The 10,305-nt window shown below is 38.8% G+C and overlaps 1 pseudogene; it reads right to left on the reverse strand.

The window, feature by feature from the left end:
- Positions 1–2,866: 2,866 nt before the first annotated feature.
- On the reverse strand, positions 2,867–4,840 carry LOC131493366 (bifunctional 3'-phosphoadenosine 5'-phosphosulfate synthase 1-like; annotated as a pseudogene).
- Positions 4,841–10,305: the final 5,465 nt, after the last annotated feature.

The following is a 10,305-nucleotide window of genomic DNA, read 5'->3' on the forward strand; positions in this document are numbered from 1 at the left end:
ACACATTCCCTTAAAATACCTGCAGGATATTGGCTACATAAAGAAAGGCAAGCAACTTTAAGTGTTATTTTTTCATGCTGGAATAGAAACTGTTTGTAGCATGCAACACCATAGTTTTTCTTTTTTGAATAATATGGGTGCTTCTGAGTGACCCTTACTAATATATGCAAGGAATTTGAATGAAAGATGGGAATAGATGATATATTCAGTGCACTGACTTTGCATGGTAACACTTATCACTACAATTCAAGCCTTGGCTCCATCGTGCGATACAGAGACACAAAATACTATTTTTCTTTTCCTTCCTCCCACCCTCCCTCCCTCCCTCCCTTCCTTCCTTCCTTCCTTCCTTCCTTCCTTCCTTCCTTCCTTCCTTCCTTCCTTCCTTCCCTTCTTTCCTTCTTTCTTTTTTTTGCCTGGAAGGCTTTATTGTGATGTTAACTTTTTCATTGATTCAAAGGTGAAAATAATCTAAAGTAACTTTCGAGATCTCCGGTCTACATAGAACGATGCCATGTATAGAATAGTGCCTTGAAACCATTTTGCAGATTATTTTTTATTGTCTTCCTGGCATCTATTTTACCCCTCTCCCACTTGGGTTGTTTGTTTGTTTTTTATAACCAAGAGTATTTTTATATTTGGGGAGGAAGTTTGCTCCCTCCATTTTCTCAGCCTTGAATTTTGGGTGACACTGATTGCCTGCTCTGCTTTGGAGATAGATCTTTGCTGTCTATCTCATCAGAGAGACTACTGCAACCTTGTCACAGTGATTGTATCAGAGAAGGACATGAGTTCCAATTCAGATCAGTGAAAGGACCTGATTCCCAGGACATATACAGCAGCTACTGTAAGAGACTCCAACTTATCCTGAGTGTTTTCTTTTGAGGATATGACATCTGGAATTGATGCAAACATTTTGCTGAAATTACCAGAAGAATTAGGAACTCCCAGATGGCTACCAGGGCAGCGTGGGGAAATAGCAAACAGAGAAGCAGAATAGAGAGGGTATGAGAAAGAAAGTCCTGGAAGATCTCATCTGAGGTGTAAGATCAAGACTCATTTTGACTTTTCTGTTACATAAGTCAATATCCCCTTTATTGTTCAAGTTATTTTGAATTTAGAGCTTTGTTTTTTGGTCACATGTTACTGAAACATTTTTTTGGTCACATGTTACTGAAACATTTCTATCACAAATGCTACATGGGCATTTTGATTTGGAGACTAAATGGAGACAAATATCTTAATTCTATTCAAAGATTCTTTGTTTTCAAGGAACAGAAAGATACAAATTAGAGAATGGGAATTATTGGAAAGATTTGTGGAGATGGAACCCAACAGCTAGGAAAAAGAAAATCTTTTCACCTTACTTAATGGTACCTCAAGTCTCTCTTTTTATGATATTAATGTGATGTATTACATTAATTGATTTTGATTTTGAAACTTTTCATTCTTAGGATATATCCTACTTGGTTACAGTGTATAATTCTTTTTATTTATTGCTGTATATAGTTTGCTAGTACAGTAAAACCTTGGTTTGCAAGCATAATTCATTCTGTAAACATGTTTGTAATCTAAAGCACTTGTATATCAAAGTCAATTTCCCCATGAGAAATAAGAGAAACTCAGATTACAATACTGGTTTATTTTATATTATAGAATAATATAAAATAATAAAGAAAATACAAAATATAAAGAAAAATAAACAAATTAACCTGCACTTACCTTTGAAAACCTTCGTGGCTGGTGTGAGGAGACGAGAGAGGAGGGTTATTGTGTACGATGATTTTCACTGTCACTAACAGATGTTGACTACAGTACAGTATTTATATACTCTTGTCATATACTGTACTTAATGTAACTGTCAATAGGCAGCACAGGAAAGGGTCTACATCTGTAGGCAGCCTGACCTAGAATGAAGCAAAGCATTCCTAAGCTTACTCTTATATGGAAAAGCAGGGGACTGTCCATAGGTGCTGTGTAGTGACAAAAAATACACTAGTGCCAGTTGTGGGCACCTTCCAACATTCTGAAAAATGACTGATTTCTGCCAAACACTGCAGCCTGAGACCAAGGATCTGAGCATGGGAGATGATTACCCCCAATGAGAGGGAGAGAGAGAAGTGGGGGGAACCACTGGTTCAGATGCGATTATGTGACATTCGGTGTCATGTACTACTTATATTGCAAGACATCTCTCATTTATCAAGTTAAAATTTATTAGAAATGTTTGCTCATCTTGTGGAACACTCACAGAACAAGTTACTCACAATCTAAGGTTTTACTGAATTTTGTTGAGGATTTTGCATCTATATTAATAGAGGATGTTGATTTTGTTTTCTTTCTCCCTCCTTCTCTTCTTTCCTTTCTTCTTTTCTTTTTTAAGAAGCTAAATAATTTAATTTTATAGTTCATTCAGGGCTTACTACTGATCATAAGGGTACTTTAGATTATAACAGCTGAGAGAGAAATAAGGAAGAAAGAAAGCAGTTTATATTTTTAATGCAGAAAAATAATTGTTAGAGATGTTTTATAAAATTTAACAAACAAGGTCTAGCCAAATTTACTGTTCAGTGGATTTTTTTTCTGTTTTCAAGGGATGAAGAGAGAGATTCAATGTATATATTATTGGTTACTGCTTGAAAAAAATCATGAGATAGAAGCATAAATATAATATAAAAGATAATATTTTAAAATTGTATTATAGGAATATTAGCTATAATAAGTGGGAAAGATATATTAAAACCAGTAGTGTGTTACACCGGTCCAGAAAGAACTCATAAGGCAGACAAAAACTAATATTAGTTAAGGAAAATGGTCTGTTTTTAGGAAGTGCATCCAGAGAGATGTTACCTCAAAGAAATGCCAACAGTAACTGTGTGGTCCCCTGTTGTTACTCAGTGAAGTATCAAGGGTAGAGTGACTGGGTTAACAGCTCAAGCTTTCTCCAAAGATTTGTAGTATTGCATCAGTACAGTCCAAGTCTTGGGAGCCATGAAACCTTCAGGAGGTTTCTGGCCTTCCCTGGCAAGTTTGCCCATTCAAGCTCCTGAAATAAATTCAAAGTCTTCATGGTGTTCAGGGTCATAGTAGTCCAAACACTTCTTTTTCTTGTTGTAGGCTGCAACTCAGAAGGGAACTCTTTCCAAGGTCATTAGGCCAGGAGTCATTGTCAGCACTTTGGTGCTATGAGTTGTCTCATAAAGATTCTTCCCTGTTTCTGAATGAGATATGTCAGCAGGCTCTTGTCCAACAATGTTAAACTTGTCTCCTGCAACCATCCATGCTCTGCAATGCCACTGGATTCCAGGTGGCTCAGGACACATCGTGGGAGGTGGGAAGATGGACACTACTGTTGTTTCAGGATATGGAACTCCTTCCTCCAGCACTGAATGATGCTGCTTCATACACATCAAAGGAGCATCATTGTCCTTTGTCCAGGCACCAAGAGGGTGAAGTAGAAGGACAGAGTGCCTGTAGCCACTCTCTGGAAGTTGCTTGTAGGTATCCTGCATTAACAAAGCATGTCCATTGCGTGAAGTTAGATTCAACCTAGCAGACACTGGGTTGCATAATTGAAATGCAATGACAGCATCAGCATTTAAAAAATTTAACATCTACTATAGCCCAATAGGAGTAAAACTATGTTAATCAAGACCATCGTCCCAATAAAGTCAGTTCAAGACCTGACGATCTCCAATCAACCAATCTCCTTGTTCCATAACCATCTTGATGTAGGGGTGGTTCTCCTATGTTGTTCCTCACTCTGGCACCACAGTCCTCCTTCTCGTGCTTAAGAAACTCTGGATTGTGAAGAATAGTCATACAGCAGCCCTCCTACGTCAGAGCAAATGCAGACCAATCATCCAGCTTCTCTTTATCTTCATGACTTAGTTGTCAGAACTATAGGCACTGACAAGTTAATGATACCCCCATCCATTTAAATGAAGGCACTGAAAGGACTCACTATCTCTGTCTCTCTCTGTCTCTGTCTCTCTCTGTCTCTCATGGAGCCATTCAGTAGGGTTGCCCAACCTTCTTCTAAAACCAGCACCCACTACATATCCATTTAATTAATTTTCAATACTGGTAATATTTCCACACACGTTTTTGCCAAATTGTTTATTGTCTGGCGTATACAGTTCTTTTACTTAGTCAGGGGCATCCACAGGTACAATATCCTGTTCCTGTAGAAGTTCCACAACTTGTTGGACACAGCCATTTATATCACAGGAGTCTGTTTTCAGCATCAATTAAGGGGCCTCTGTTTTTTTTTATATTCAGAATTAATGCCAGTGAAGCCTTTAATTTCCCCAGCCCTGTGCTTTTTTGTAGAATCCTTTGACATTTCTGCATAACAAACACACACAGGAGCATGAACAAACATTAAAAAAAAAAAAAGGTAAACCCTCATGAATTTGCCTTGCATTGTTGCATCCTTGAGTACTAGGCTATAGAAAACTTGTGACGCACAGTAAGCTAGCATCTGCAGTTCACCAACTTCTGTAGTGCATCGAACATTCTCTTCTCTGTCTTTGGACTAAAGCCAAGACTTCTAGTGAGAGCTTAGCGAGCGTTATCACCATGAGTGTCGCCACAGCATGGAATGCAACGGCAAACCAAATACTCCTCCAAAGCCATGTTCACCGTGGTCTTCCCGGCTCCACATAAGCCCGTCAGCCAAACTGCACAAGCATGGAAGGCACCTGTGGTCTCTCCTACCTGACCTCTCTTGTTCCTACGGACCTGGTGAGCTCGATTGGTGACATTAGTTGTTCTCTGCAACCCCATAATCAATCAGACATTCTTACACAGGGTCCCTGGCCCTGCAAGGCTGCAGAGAGCAGAGGAGCAGGGCGGGCAAGAAGGTGAGGAAGGGCGGGGCGAGAAGGCGGGGTGAGGTGGGGTCAGAAGGCGGGGCAGGGCAGGGCGAGAAGGCGGGGTCTCGTCGGATCTGGCGAGCCTGCGCAGAGGAAAGAAGACGTGCCTTCTCGGGGCTTCGATTGAGCAGCCAGTTTCCGCCTTGTGGTGCCTCGCTCACGGATAAAAAAGTATGTGTGCTGGTTTCGTTTTCTTGTGACATCGTTGGTTTTATATATCTGGACTTACAGAATGAGTTGGAAAATGTTGACTTCTGGGAAAAGTTTGTGAGGGATTGGTATTAATTCATATTTAAATGTTTGCCAAAATTCGTCAGTGAAGTAGTCTGGTTCTGGACTTGGCTTTGTGGGAAGTTTTGAAATTACAATTACAAATTAGAGGTCTCGAATTTTCAGTTTCGTTTTGAGTGAGTTTTCAGTAATTGTTTCTAGGAATTTGCCCATTTCCTTTAAATTATCTAATTTATTTGCATACAATTGATTATACTGTGGTACTTTTTATTTCTGTAAGTTTAGTAGTGGTACCATTTTTTAATCACTGTCATTTATTTTTTTTTTATTATTATTTCTGGTAAGAATTTATTTTTTTTTAGCTTCCTTTTTTTTAATTTTTATTTTATTTTTTTTTTCACTGTCATTTAAAGGTAATCATTATCATGCCTCATAGGGTAAACACTTCAAACTTGTCTTCTTAAACATTATGGTTTAAGGTTAAATGTTCTCTGAATTTCAAACAAATGGAATCATGTAGAATATATTCTTGTCTGGCTTGCTCAATTTTATGTTCATAAAATTCATCCCTGAAACTGTGGTTTCTTCATTTCATTGATGTATACTATTCCATCGAGTGACTATACCACAATTTAGGTACATTTGGTTATTTTCAGTTTTTGGAATATTATAAAAAATCACTGCCGTTAATGTTCTTGAACATGTGTTGTTGCACACAAGCATGTAGTTATGTCATGGGTTATACATAGGAATGATCTGCCAGGACATAAGGTTTGTGTCTGCTCAGCTTTAGTTGATAAAGCCAAAGAATTTTCAATGTGGTTATTATATCAGCTGAGACTCCCATTAGCAGTATTTTCCATCAAACTGTCTCCTTGCCAAAACTTTGTATTGTTATTAAACAAAGAAAACTTTAGACTTGCTAGTTTGGGTACAGTGTTACCACATTATGGTTTTAATTTGCATTTATCAGAGCAAAGTTGAGCTTCTTTTTGTATTATTTGTCATTTAGGTTGCCTCTTCTGAAAAGTGCCTATTAGGTCTCCTGCCTATTTTTCCATTGGGTTATCTATTTTTTCCTTAGATTTGTAGGAGTTTTAACATATTCAGATAAGAGTCCTTCATTGGCTATATGTTTTGAAAATGTTTTCTTCCATGGTATAAATTTTGTTTTTTCTATTTATGTTTTTTTTTGGTGAACAAAATCCTAATATTAATGTAGTTCGATATTTGATGTTTTGGTTAGTGCTTCTTGGTGACTTGGTTAAAAATATATCTCCCTACTTCTAGCTCCTGGTGATGTTATATTGTAGATGTTTAGGTCAACAGCTCACCTAGAATCAATTTTTGTGTATATGGTTTGAGTTAGGGGTCAAGTTTTATTTTTCTCCATATGGATGTTTAATTAATGAAGCATGATTGAGAAAGCATCTTTCTCCCATTATTTAGCAATACTTCACATGTCTTAAAATCAGTTGTCCATGTACGCATAAGATTTAAATGTGATCTACAGACCTGAAGGAAAAGGGAGCAAAAGATTTAATAGAATCTGGAGATGGAGAGAGAGCTGTAGCTACAGGAAAAGGCCACAGGACAAGACTGATGGCCTTAGAGAAACAGACCCTGACAAACTGTGGCACAAAAAGGGATAAACAAAGAAAAGTTCCAAATTTTGCCTCTGCTTCCCCCATAAACCCCTGCCCATTTGCAACCCAAATGAAAACAGCAGAGGAGCTTGTTGGTGCAATGCATACCCGGGATACAGCCCAGGTAGGACGGTGAAGCAAGGATATGAGGGTTATATGCAAGATACCCAGCATAACCAAGCACATTTGCCTTTCAGCATCCTCTTGTCATTTGTCTAGGTAAAAGATTTGTTTCCTCATTGCAGGGGAAACCCAAACTACCCCAAGCTAATATCTGATTGTGGAGTATGTTAATTCAGTCAAAATCGTATCTGAAAAGTTTAGCTACCACTGTTTTTCTTTATATAAGAAAATGGGAGCAGAGGTGGAAACAGTGTAAGGGAAACAATTAACTAACTTAAACCATAGCTGCTATAGACTCTACTTCTGTAGCTGAACATGAAGCTTAAGTTGATAGTGATAGCTGCCTTCTTTCACAATGCATTTTATGTTCCTCTTATTATCCATGGCAGCTGGATAGTGTTCTTTACCTGGTGGGGTAACCCAAGCCTCCATTCCTGTAGGATCTGAGTCCTTGATCCTATTTTTATTGGATTGTCATAGTTTGCCATAATTCAGAATTACTGAGTTCAGCGAATGCTAAGATGCCCTAGTGAATTTTCTGCCTCCAGTAATAGTTTGTACCTACTGGGTGGCAGCAGCCCAGTTTCCACTTGTAATCATGATCTGTCATCGTGGACTATGCAGTGATACCCTTTTTGTCTGTTTGTTACATGACACAAGGGTCCACAAATTTCAGAAGACAGTATCAGCTTTTAGCTGAACAGGACTGTGACTATGTATCTTGGTAGATACACAGGTCCAAGTATTAGATACCAGCGTTCCTCTGTTGGACACAAACATTCCCAAAAAACAAATTTGAAGGGAAGAAAAACTTCCTCTGGTAGTTTATTGGTATATAATACCGAGAGGGTCCATTCTCACCTATATAATTTGATCCCTGTATATTTTAATTCTGGCCATAGGGCAGAAGTGCTAAGTATTGGCTGCTGGCTTAAGAATATACTTAATCCTTTATGCCAGGACCCCACCCTCTCATGGTGTTAACTAGCTAACTCCATAACCATGCCAAAGGCCATCTTACTATCCTGTTTAGCCACCTGCTTTCTCAGTGATGGGGCAGTATGGTAAGGCTAGTGAATTATGTGGGCGTAAGTCCATTGCCACACATCTTTTGCTGTAATATGTGTCACCCGTTGTAAAGTTATATTGTGTTGAATGCCATGGCTGTAGACAAGGTATTTTTATACTGACAAAAATGCTATGGATGGTAAAGGCATTTCTGTATCTGAAATAATGTTTATGTCTGTGAGGACAAATCACTTTCTGTTCTGTGATAGAAATGTTTATTGCAATCAACTGCCACCAGGAAGTAGACCAGTCTCCTGGGGAATGGTGTTATATCAACCTGCTTGTGGCAGATTGGCCACTTGGTGTGGTGGTAAAGACCAGCCTTTATGAGGGGAAATTCATGTTATTGAACACATGAATAGCCTTCCAGTCTGCCCCTCACAAATACTCTAGACATAGTTCATTTGAGCAAGCACTGGCATGGCTGGAAAAAGAGGCTGACTGATAGCCACTGGAAAGGACACCTTGTCCACCTGATTATTGAAACATTCTCCACAGTGGATTTATTCTGGTGGGAAAAAATATTTTCACACTTTGTGCTCTTTCTAAGATGTTCTGTACAAACCTCTCTCATAAACCATCACTCATACAATTTTATTCTTTCCATGTCCCTGACTATTTAGGCAATCTGTTAGCCACTGCTCATGAATCAGTATAGACTTGCACCTAAGGCTGTCTTTCCTTCCATGCAAAATGGACAGTCAGAAGCACTACCTCAATTTCTGCCTATAGGAAATAATTTACCCTCACTACTTACTGTCTTTCAGGGGTCCTCCTGAGTTGGACTATATTGAAGTGACTATCAACTGTAGTTTAAATAACCATTCTAAGCAGTTCTATCTGTAAACCATAGTCTTGCCTTTTCTTTCCTCATTTATTAGTCTTAAGGAAATCCTATGTGGTTCCATGTGTAGGTTGTGGCAGAGTTGGTGAAACTGTAGCAGCAAGTATCTCAGAAATTTGAGCCAATGAATGAAATTAACCAACCAATGAAGTTAACTTGTGCCTTCCAGATATGTTTGGGCACCAAGTTGAATATATCACTTCTTTTTGCAATGTAATGCTATAGTGCACTTCTAGGTTGATAAATCAGATAACTTCTAATTGATAGATTACAAATCACTAGGATCCCATAGATAAAAATTCAGACAACATTAGGGCCCATAAGCTAGTCAAGAACTCTTTTTCAAAAGAACTATGGTTAGCATAAAGGCATTGCCTGCTTCCCAGCTCTTAATGGTCTAAGCTGCAGTTCATCTATTGGGCTTGGTCAAAGCTTCATATGCCATCTCTGTCTTCCACAGACACTTCCAATGCCACTGAGTCCATAAGATTGCAATGCTAATGAAAAGAGCAACTTGTGCACAGAAAAAACTGGGAAGCCTAATAGGTTACCAGAAACTCAGCAAGAGTTGTACTTCATGGTGATCATTTCAATTTGCAGGAACTTGTTTTTTACTATGGAGAGGATATCCTGACAGTCCTTAGACTACTGGGCCCTTAGAGTATGGTATATTCCTGAATTGTTGCCGGCCTTATTTCCTACTCTCTGGCATGCATATGTCTTACTAAGGCATCTAAAGTGCTTGCCACTTCCTGTTCATTAGATCCAGTTAGCATAATGTCACAAATGTAATGAACCAGTGTCATGTTCCATGGGATATCAGATCAGGGGGCCTCAAGACTGTATTATGACAGCGCAGGAGTTGACATAACCCTGAGGCAAGACCATAAAAGTATACTGTTGTACCTGTGAAGGCAAACTGCTTCTGATTATCTTTGCTGAAGGGTATAAGGAAAAAAAAAAAGCCAGGTCAATCAGGTCAATTGCTGCATGCTAGCTGCCAGGGGCTGGGTTGACTTGCTCCATTAAAGATATCACATCTAGAAATGCACCTGTGATTGGTATCTCCACCTGATTAAGTCTGTGATGATCTACTTTCATTTTCCACGACCCATTTGGTTTGTGAACTACACATACAGCTGTAAGAAATTGGGATATTATAGGAATATTTAAAGTCTTTGATGGTTTTACTAACCTCTGTAATGACTCTGAGAATGCAAAATTGCTTTTGGTTTACTTTTCTTGACAGGTATGGAGGAAAGTGGGGAGTTACATGGGTTTTCATTTGTCATTTCTACCATAATAGATTTCATGCAGGGTTTCTACTCCTTCCCACTAGTACCCTGATTTCAGCACAGGACATTCAAGCATTCAATCTGTACTGCCATTCTACAATGCTTATAACCAGGCCTTGGGCTTATAGTTGACATCCATTCTCCCCTGAGACTACAGAAGATGAAAGACCCTTCAGAGCTATCATTAGGGCTTTATGATTTTCAGCCCCGATTCTGAATTA

The sequence above is a fragment of the Neofelis nebulosa genome, chromosome 2, assembly GCF_028018385.1.
Source record: "Neofelis nebulosa isolate mNeoNeb1 chromosome 2, mNeoNeb1.pri, whole genome shotgun sequence".
NCBI classification, from domain to species: domain Eukaryota; kingdom Metazoa; phylum Chordata; class Mammalia; order Carnivora; family Felidae; genus Neofelis; species Neofelis nebulosa.